General features: G+C 42.5%; 1 non-coding gene and 1 pseudogene across 1 annotated transcript; one reads left to right on the forward strand and one right to left on the reverse strand.

The window, feature by feature from the left end:
* Positions 1 to 1486: 1486 nt before the first annotated feature.
* Positions 1487 to 4187, reverse strand: LOC101780853 (annotated as a pseudogene).
* Positions 4188 to 10062: 5875 nt separating this feature from the next.
* Positions 10063 to 10133, forward strand: TRNAC-GCA. Its single transcript has one exon. It is a non-coding gene; the product is annotated as a tRNA-Cys (tRNA).
* Positions 10134 to 11050: the final 917 nt, after the last annotated feature.

An 11050-nucleotide genomic window follows, 5' to 3' on the forward strand; every position in this document is an offset into this window, starting at 1 on the left:
GTGGAGGGATAATTTTTCACTAAGGATCGAGTAGAGGAAGACGTCAGTCTTTCAGTTGTAGATGATCATTTACCGAAAAAGATGTACATTCGAATGAAAAAAGAGGGCCTGCCCGAGAGGAAATAAAGAATATTCATTTGCGGATTCTTCCGAACAAGCAACGGGTTGAGCAACTAGCGCGAAAGCCGTTGCGCGTCCTTCCTTCTCAATGCCCGGGCATCCATCCAATGCATGATTTTCGATAGCGTCGAACATGAGCGGTAGACTGAACACCCACACAATCTCGATTTGACACAGCAACACTTTCCATGGTAGGATCGGACCAACGGAACAGACTAACTACAGTACGCAGTCGTCTATTTGTTAGGCAGGCGACTTGAACATAGATTCTTTGACCCAGGTGATCAGGACTCGTACAAGTATCTGACGTGATTAGGCGGGGACAGGATTCGAACCTGCAGTCTTCAGGTCATAAGCCTGATGAGTCAACCAATTCCTCTACCCCGCTTCTTCCCCTGATCTTTCTTTCCCTCTTCCCAACGGGGTTCCCCTTGCTTGCTTGGCCGGGATAGAACCAGCGTTTAGGTTGCGGCTAGGCGCGGAGGTTGGAGCTCCCTCCTTGACTGACGACTGGTACGAACTTGCTGAAAGCACGAGCGTAGAAGCGAAAGAAGAAGCGAGGGGATTGAACTTCCAAGCGAAAGAACAAGGGATGAGCGCTTTGTTGCTAAAGCGCATACGTTTTCTTGCTCCTTTCTATACGCAAATTCCTGACTGAACCTCAGTCCACAGTTTTACCTATCTTTCTGGAGTCGGGGTGAACTCGTTCACCTTACGTCTTTGGTGGAATGGAATCCCCTACCCTGTGTTAAGCATATAGCTAGTGTTTCTGGTGAACTTCACTTCACACCTAAAAAATCCCGATTGGAAAGAGAGAAACTTGACACGCTATAGTGACAGGCGAGGGCGAGCGAACCCCGTTAGCTACAATTCTATATCTTCTTTTTGTACCCCTGCCTTATCACTACAGCCACGGATTGAGCGAAAGCCGCCCAAATGAAGATCAGATCACGAAATCATTCTATGATCGATCGAGTTATTCTCTATATCTTTATATAAAATAAGAAGACAGAGAGACTCGACTTCAAGATGGAGATTGACCATCTGCACCTGCTCATTCAATTATTCTATTCCGAGAAATCCGGACTACAATCTTCAGACAGAGGGTCCCTTCGATAAACTACTTGTCTCATTGGGAATACCCTCTTATGGTATGGAGAGCTAGATTCCGTAGTGGAGTTTACTTAGCTAAATTAGCAACTTATCGATCTTCTGTAGCTTTTAAAATCCACTCTAACCGAACTATGTTAATTATGGAATACCGCCTATCCTTAGAAAATCAGATTGTCCTTGTACTTGCTCTCTCATTCCTGGGAGTCCTTCAAGGGTATCAGATCTTGAAACTGGTTTTTCTTTCGCGCTTCCCCTAGCGCAGGCAGTAGTTTGATAACGAGTTCCCTCCTATATTTCGTAGAATTCCTGCCATAGAAACCATGCTTGGGACGTAATCTGGATTGATCGAAAGGGCGAATGAAAACACCATCAAGGCTTCTTGGTGCAAGGATTGACCCTCCAACTGAAGACCCGCAAAGGTGCTGAATGCATTAGCAGTTTGAAACATCGAACCATCGAACAAACTTTAATAGTAAAAAACTAAGAGAAGCAGCAACCTCTTGGATATTCATTTAGATATCAATCCAGAAGCACCAGTATAGTAGTACTGTATTATTAAGTTTCAGGGACAACCCCATTTTCTTGATGTCCAGAGGACATGAAAACTGAAGCAAATGCAGCCAAAGCCAATCACAACACTTGGCAAAAAATTACAATAATTTATTTTGAGTTCCTTATTTGTTTGGTAAAAAGAAAGCATAACTGAATATATTAGCAGAATCAGGTCAGGTAGTTGCGAATATTTACCTCTTACGTGCCAATACTTGGGATAAAAGAAATCGATGGATCTGGCTTTGTCAAGGCAGATGTTTGAGTCATGCCATGCCTCAAGCTTTGTGTATATTGACGCCAAATCTAACCATGCGTCCATCTCTAACTTCTGTAGGGATTTAACCTGTCAAGACCAAGTAGATAATGAGCGAAGAAGAACAATGATATTTTAATGGGAGTCTAATAAAGAAGAGAAGGGGTTGTACCTCACTACAAGTGGTTGATTTCCAGACTTCCTTCTTTGCTTGCGACCAAAGCTAAACCCGAAAAGATTCCACTGCAGGCTTGAATTGTCCACGGGAAGCCTGAATTTGTGCTTTCAGCCTCAAAATATCCAACTGATCATCTTTCTCAGCTTCATCTATGGCAATATCCGCTACTGCTTCGGCTTCTTGTAAATTCTGCTGTGCAGATAATACAAGAATTAATAACTTCCAGGCACTAACTGAACCACCCATCACCATTTCAAGACATTCTGTTGCATTTTCAACAGCTGCATTGAGTTTGCGCTGCATCGCATTTTCCCAAGCAAGGCTATACATTATTTCAGGATTCTACTTTGCCATTGCAGCAGCATCCTGCAGCAGCCTCAGTGCATCATCTTGTAATCTCGATTTATCCAAGTGTGAAGTGGACGACCTAGAAAAAGGTCCATAACACACACCAAGAAAGTGGTTTACAATGCTGATGAAATGCATATCGTGACTTCTGAAAGACTTCATGGCTTTATTTGCAAATTTGATCCCTTCGGAAGCATGCTTTGGATTCTAACAGCATAGTTTTGCTCCTAAAAGAAGAGATGGAATATGAGGTTTTCCCTTTCTCTCTAATACACAAAAACCATTCCTTATGATGTTTAATGCACTATCATCCATACCAGCTGCACTGTTGCAAAGTGCAAGGATAGACCATCTCTCCGATCTGGTATAGGTTCCTGGCAACAACATTTCTAGATAGCTGGCCAAAACTTCATGATGCCCGGATAACGAGAGTGCATACATCAAATGGTTCACAAGGTCAGGATCCCATTTTATTTCTTGGAGGGATAGCTTTCTTGTTAGTACGAGTAATAAAAAATTGCTTCCTCTATGTTGTTCCCAGGGGTTAACAGGTTCCCTTTCTGACCAAATTCTTCAGGAAACTTCACTTCAACACCACAATACAGCAGAGTCACTGCCAAGTCTTTTTGTAAGTTGGCGGACCTTTCAGAATCCAAATTCCATGGCTTTGCAAGAGCTCTCCGATATGCAATGATGGCTTCTTCGAAACAACAGCTTCTCATCCACAGTTTGGGAAGATATTCTAGAGCTGAATGGAATATGTCCATTAGCTTACCCGTCAGGAACACCATATGGCCATGCAGACTCAACTATGTCTATGATGGTTTTGCATTCTTCCGCAGCATCAGCCATGTCAAGATAACATGAAGTGAAACTCTGACAGATGCAACAAAGCTCTTTCAGATGCAAAAGTTATCAATATGAAGCATAACAGCCTTTTACTCCGTTTTGTCAAAAACATATTTTTCACTAAAACAAAATAGCTAGGACCGCATATATAGGACAATAGGAGATTTGCAACGCTTCTGGAACTACTATACCCATTTCAGATGGCAATGCTAAAGTACAATACAAGAAAGCACATTGAAAAGAAAAATCTAGTTAATACCTGTTACTCTACCAAGGCCTTCCAATGACTTTGCTTTAAGCAATATGGCCTCTAGAAGCAAGCTTACAGAATGCATTGACACATGCATTAGCATTCCGTTCACTTGTGAGGTTTTCCTTCTTGAAGAACGTGGAGGCACTCTAGACTTGATACTTTCAGCAATAGCACTGGTCATTCGTGGCCTCAAACTTCTTATATCAATTCCCTGAAGAACCAGCAATGCTGCATCAGAAAAATAAATCTATCAATTAGCAAATATAAGAAACACAAAATAGCCAAATTTCCTCGAAGATTGAAGGGGTGCAGCAAACCTCATAATTTAATGAAAGGGTTTCTCTGAGGTCTGATTCTACTTCATTTACTTGGCTATCATCAGGTGTTGTTTCTCGACTTGCTATCTTTGAAGAAGAGCCATTTGCTGAGAAATCACGTGTCGCAAGAGATTCTGGCGATCGAGGAATATCTTCGAACCTGGATTGGTCCCCACTGCAAGTGCATAACATGATCGCAGACATTGTCTGCTTGCAGATAACTTCACTAAATTTATATAAATAGCTCTGTCTCTGTTAGGATCTTCCTTTGGGACCAATGATATTGGACATACAATCAGGTACACTGCAGGACATCGCAACAATAAAAATAGGAACTCTGAGTGCACATTTCAGAAAACAAAATCAAGAGTAAACACATACAAGGTCTATATAAACAGACAGCACAATCAAAAAATTCTATGAGCACAGGCAGATTTAGCAGTTCCCTTTTCCCAATGGTTCAAATTAAATAAATATAAACAAATACAGCTCCACTGTTTAATGCTTAGCAACCTGTTGAAGCTAACAGCTAGGCAGGCGGACCATCCAGGTCAAAAGAACTACTAGGCAGGCCATCCAGGTAGGTGGGTAATTCTCTCCGTATGGCTGGAAATGCATGCTCTCACTTCGAGTTTCAATTCAATCTTATCGCAAACGCACTACTATGCTATATCTAGGAAAAGCGGCAATACAAAGCCAAGATCTTACTTACTAATAAGTTAATTAAGGCTAATCCGTCCGCACAACTGGTAAAGCTTTCCCTGTCTCTTCGGGAATACAAGACAAATCAAAGAAAAAGTAAATGCAAGACAACCAGAAAGGAATTCCTATGTATGAGTTAGTTCGATTCAATACTCGGACTGGTATATATAAGTGCTCATCACTACTCGACTCAATCTACTATAGGTAGGTAGAGAGTAATTCTCCGAAAGAACTACTAGTCAAATATGTAGGTAGGGCTTGGGCAAGTAAGTAAAGTAGGCATGCGTTATCTTTTCCTACGGCCTACCGAGTCAATCTATTCGGACAAGTAAATAAGTCTGGGCATTCCTTCACTTCAGGTAATTCGATAAGTAACTACGTTCATTCAATGCTAGGGCTCTCCACTTTTTGTGAAATTACAAAGGGGAAAAATGCTCTCTATCTATTCCAATATAGACTTGTTTGTGGACCTACCTTCTTTTAGTTAGCAAGTTCGTAAGGCAATACAAATCCAAAAAGCTAGGAATTGAACCAACCCACTTGAAATTCTCGTAAAGAGAGAGTGAGTGTTGTTTTCTAAAACTGGATATTTTATAGCCATTTTCAGTGCATCTAGATCAGAAGCTTGCGTGAGGGCTCTTTCTTAATTTCATGTCCGTCCCTCACTCGGGCTACTCAAAACTCTGATTCAGGAAAGAAATGCTAAACAAAGAAATGAGCAGTCCCCATAATTTCAAGTAATGAACTGTCATATCCAATCCGTAATTAACTCGACCAGCAAATGCGCCTGTTCTGGCAAATGCGCATGCCTGCTCTGTTAGTTAGGTAAGTAGCAAATGCGCCGCCTGTTAGGTAAGTAAGATTTCGCCAACAATGCTTTAGCCAACAATGGTAAATCCTGGTACGAGTTCTTATCTTTACTCGGTGAGGTCAATCCCTACACTTATTACCCATATAGAAAGAAACTTAGCGTAGCGATTCCGTATCTAGTTTGTGTCTTATTATTCAACTATTTGGTGTGGTGGAGAAGAAAAACGAAACCGCGCGATTGAATCCACATCTGAGCGTCTTTTTTTTCGGTATGCCTCTCCGCGAGCAAGGAGCGCCGCGAGGAGAGCGAGAGAACGAAGTGAGAGCCTTTGGTAATGAAAGAATTCGTTTACTTATCTATCTGCTTTCTTCTAAGCATTCTATTGTCTATGAGTGTAGTTGCAGTAATATATTCCAAGGCTTCCACCCGCCCGGATGGGTTCGCCCCTACCACAATTCGAAAGTATGTTCTCGTTCATTTTGTTTCTGAGAGCCGCATAGCCGTTGGTCCGCTAGAATTGCAAAAGCGGATCCAGACATGTTTTCCCGTTAAAATCCTCCTGATAAAGGAGACTCAACCGTCTCCTTCTTATTACGAGATAACTATGGGGATTTCTTCTTTGAATGCTTCCAAACATACATCCCAGAAGGTTCTCCGGAGCCCGGAATTCCCCAATGTATGCATTTCCTTCAAAAAAGGATGGAAGTCCGTTCTGCTACACTTTGTTCATGTGAACCAGGAGCAGGTTACTATTTTTGGAGCAACCTCTCTAGCAGAAACTAACAATCTTATTCAGAAGGAAAAGACCCGGCATAAACTATCAATAAAAGGTAGGGGTGCGCAATTAGGAAAAAACCAAAATAGAAAGGGTTGGGCCATCTCTGCGAGGTATTTTTCCTTACGTAATACTCTAATTGCTTGCCTTATTTTCAACGTGATTTCATGGCTTTTTCGGTGGGAATTTCCCTATTAAATACTAAAGGAGCGAGCTCTAGTTAGATACTTCTTTCTTTTTTTCCCGAGCTGATTGCAGTCTGTAAACCAACCGTCAATCTCCCACTTCACTTGTTGTGAAATAGATCAAGCCAAAACGAAGCATTGGCCCCGACCCCATTCTCGCTTAGATAAACTCCCTCTCCCTGCTGACTTGTTCTGAGATCTGGCAATGGGCCTAGAGCAGGTGGTGGTGAGTATGACTAATCGAGCTCCTCAATTGCCGAATTCTTGATTCGGTGGGAACCTTACCGCTGCGCGCCTTAACCATCGATTACAGATTCAAGTTAGCCCAATGTGGTTCCTTGGAAAAGTAGTTCAAATCGAACTCAAAAGCAAAACTAGGCAATCCAACTTCCATTGATGCAGCTTCCCTGTAACTAGCTAGCATAGTATCGATTTCTTCCTCTTCTTCTTCTAGTCAGAGAAAGCCTATCTTCCCCGAGAAGACAGTCTTCTTCCTCTCCTTTCCGCGAGGGTATGGATTCCTGTGGTCTATGACGGGCTGTCCCTATTGTAGGTATTCCCACGCTGTCCATTATGTGCGTGCTTGAAAGAGATACTCCAATTCTAATAATGGTGCTCACACTACGGTATGGCCAACAGGTCGGGATGGCAGGAGAAGAAGCTGGCACACCAACCTATTCGGATAAGTGTAGAGAAGAAAGGAAGGGGAAATCTTTCAAAAGAACTTTTCCATAGATAGGCGTACTATGGATGAATTCCCACCTCCTTGGAGGAGTGAATGCAAGGACCACTAAAAAACAGATACTTTACCGAAAAGCCTTTGCTTCTTCTTTCGATTGGATAGAAGCTCATACTCGACTTCAACAACTGGCTTGGCCAAATCCCCAGCTCCTGTCCTTGAACTAGGTCCGGAAATAGAGCTTGGGGAGAAGTCTTGTAACTTACTTCCCACAAATCTTCCTTGTAGGCTGGCTAGCTGTGATAACTTTCACGAGTCGAAAACAGATAAATCAACCTTGCGCTTCCCCTGTCAGTGACACCGGGGCGAGGTACGAAAAAGCTAAAACTCCCTTGTCTTCAACTATGAACTTACATCTATCGATAACACGGGCTTCTTAGGTCAATCACATCCCCAGGAACTTCTAACTGGCCTAGCAAGGACGGGCATCTTTCATCAATTGATTCGATTTAACGAGAGGCTCGGAGATGGTATACGTAGAATAGGGAAAAGTCAAGACAAACTTCGGTCAATTTACGTTTTCAAAACTACAGCTATCTTGCCCAGAGTCCCAGAGCTTAACGGAACTCTTGTTTACTATAAGAGAAGAGAAGAGAAGAGAAGAGAAGAGAAGAGAAGAGAAGAGCCCACCGCTTTATAAGTGCTTTCCTCTCTCTTTCTTTCGAACCATAAACTCCGAAGCGGAAGGGCTTCACTCGCGCCTTGGGGACAGAACTAGAGTACAGAACTAGCTTCCTCTGTACATATCGTTTTCGGGTAATAATATCGTTTTCGGGTAATAATACTATCATTGAGAAAGAATAGATAACGACTATCAGGCATATGACTGATTTCTATATGGGTGTGGGCTCATACTCTCATTTTATCCTTGCTCGCTGTTCCCGACAGGAATACGTCACTTAAAATAAGCTATTGACGTCTTAGTTCCGACCTTGTCTCCTTTCTTTCTTTTGTTCACCGGTGCAAGGCAAGGGCGGAGCTCTCTTATGTTCATCTTCCACGCCTGCCCGCATCCCAAGCACTAAATGAGTGAAATCCAATCCCGGAAAAAGGCTCTCTTGCATCTTTTGCTTCCCCACCCGGCCTCTATTCTAGATTCACCGTCTTCGGATGCATCAGTTTATTATGCTTATGCCTAATCTTAATACTGGCTAGTTACTTCAATTACCTTACCCCACTGCCCCCTGCGCCCACTTCCTCGGACGAGTTATATTCCTTTTTTGCTATTACCCCCGGTCTCTGCTTCTTCTATATCTGATGATACCTTAGCCGAGGACTAAAACGACTACGAGGAAGAAAACGAATGAAGGACGATTTCCTTTAGCCGGTGGTGGCTACCTCGACTCCTATAACAAAGAAGAACAGTGTCCCGTACAGCCAATCTAGACTAGACGAAGAAGTTTCGATTGCCTGGCCAATCAGAGTTCATCAGGGGAGTACTATCTTCCCTTTCGGTGCCATCTTCCTAAACCTATCTTCCTGAGCGGGATTTCTCCTACCCTTCATTGCATTGACTGAACTCGCTTACGCTCTTCCCACTGTTCGCTTACGATTTGATCCTTCTTTCCTTCCACGGATGCGACTAAAAAGAGAGTAGCTTCTCCTGCTCGCCTTGTTGAAACTAGTCATTCTGTTTCTGCTGTGGCTGGTTTATCGGCTGCTCCAACTGTCCAATCTGTCCCAACAGAGTTAGGCATTCCTTCTGAGCTAGCTAGGGAGTCAATAGCAAGACCGGGTACAACAAGCCTATTAGAGAATGAAGTAGCTCGAGTTCGGGGTTATCTCTCCTAAATAGAGGTTCACTTCGACTTTACTACTTTCCAGCCAACGCACTCTACTCAAATTGAAGGAAATTGTTTGGCCTCTATTCTATTTATTTATTAAGGGAGGGTACTCATAACGTTGAATCACTGTTTTTCATTCCTAATGTTCATCTCAAGCTGGCTTCGACATCTGGTTATCGTGTTTCTTTCTCCTCCTTTTCGATCGCTTGCTCTCGTGCTTGCAACCGATGATTCACTTGTTTAACCTGACCTTGAGGAATCACTTCGCTCAGATGAAAGGCAAACGAGCTTTTCGGAAGGGCTTGTCTTGTCCTCCCGTTGGTTGCATCGCTCGTGCTCCCTATCGAGGGATCACTCGCTCTTCTCCCTCTGGTCGGTGCTCAAGGAAAAGCAAATTCTAAACGATCTAAATGATCTCTCTCTACGAAGTTTTATTTCACTTAGGATGTGGCAACCATGCTCAAGTTCAGGTCTTGATTCAATGGTCCAATGCATCACCAGAGGATGCAACTTGGGAAGATGCTTCTTATATTCATAAACAGTTTCCCGCCTTTCTAGCTCAACCCTTTCTCCTAACTCCATTCATTCCTTATTTTAGAAGAACAAAGATGAGTTCAAAAGACAAAGATGAGAGCACTGGTGATTCAGTAAGTTGACTACTTTGTTCGCACTTTCTATTTGCGTAAGAAAAGTATGCTCCTTTCCCTCCTCCAACTGCCAGAGTTCACTAGCGCGAAAGAAAAATAGATGGATTGAGCGACGGGACATTAACCAACCTGGATTTAGCCCTCCTCTCTACTATCTACTGGCTAGACCTCATACTACTGGCTAGACCTCATATTAGACCTAATCCTGCACCTCCACCACCACAACCAAGACCCAATTCAATATCTTAATAGGAAGAATGTCTTGATCCGGAAATTCTCGTACCAAAAGGAAAGAGTAGAGAAACCATACTCTGGCGCATAGTTAGTGGTAGAATGCTTATTGAAAAAAATAGAGGGTTGAGTAATCTCCTGCTACGATAAAGAATTAGTATAGTAAATGGATGAATAAGATTTCTCTCAATTTAGAATCGGATTTGGCGGCATGGCCAAGCGGTAAGGCAGGGGACTGCAAATCCTTTATCCCCAGTTCAAATCTGGGTGTCGCCTGACCCACTAAATACTTTTGATTTCTTATTATCATAAGTAGTGTTCGAGATCACAAGGCTAGAATGTCTTGTGTGCGAAATAGTGCCATTGGTTAGTGAAGTTAGCTGACAATCGTCATATCATATCCATAGTCTATGGACTCTAAAGAAGATAGTGAACCTGAGGCTGTCTCCAATCCCACGAGTCCAATAGGAAGAGCTAGTCCTCTAAAGTCAAGTAGGCGAATTCTGGCTAAATAAAAGAATTCTTACTTTCACGGCCATCAAACATTCCAAGACATCTCTTCAAGACTATCCGACTCAGCTCTGCGTAGGCAGAGCCAGGAACTAGATCCGTATCCCATGATCAGTAATCTTACAATTACACAACCACCAGATCCTTTAGGTTTGTTCGATCTATCGATAACTGATAGACAGACGCCTTTGACACTTCCTCCAGGTGGAGTTGATTAACACTCTCATGGTTGGTCGATGGAAATAGCAAGACGAGACAGACATGATAATCTGATAAATATATGTGGTGATCCCTTAAGCAATATCTAATAATTAAATGTGTCCAAGATTCAATTGATTGGTTGAAGCCAAGGTCTCGAGCTAGTCCATCTTTCTATATGATATTATTAATAATGCGCAGCACCAAGCTAGAAATTGGGGAATGAATTGAATCAATTGCCTTCCTTTCCTGAATAGCTGGACGGACAAGAAAGATATTGGTACTTAACTGTAGGGACACAAAAGCTCTGAATCCTTCATTTGATGAATTTATAATCGAAGCAAGCGAGAGATAAACAAAAGGTTAGGAGTTTGGAATGACAACTAGTCACTTCTTGCTGAAGATCTGTTCAGTGAAGGAAGCTTCACTATGATGTGTTAATGCCAATGGAGGATATGTTGCATGTTTGGTGTCCAAAGAAATGA

This window comes from Setaria italica, chromosome I, assembly GCF_000263155.2.
Source record: "Setaria italica strain Yugu1 chromosome I, Setaria_italica_v2.0, whole genome shotgun sequence".
Taxonomy (NCBI): Eukaryota; Viridiplantae; Streptophyta; class Magnoliopsida; order Poales; family Poaceae; genus Setaria; species Setaria italica.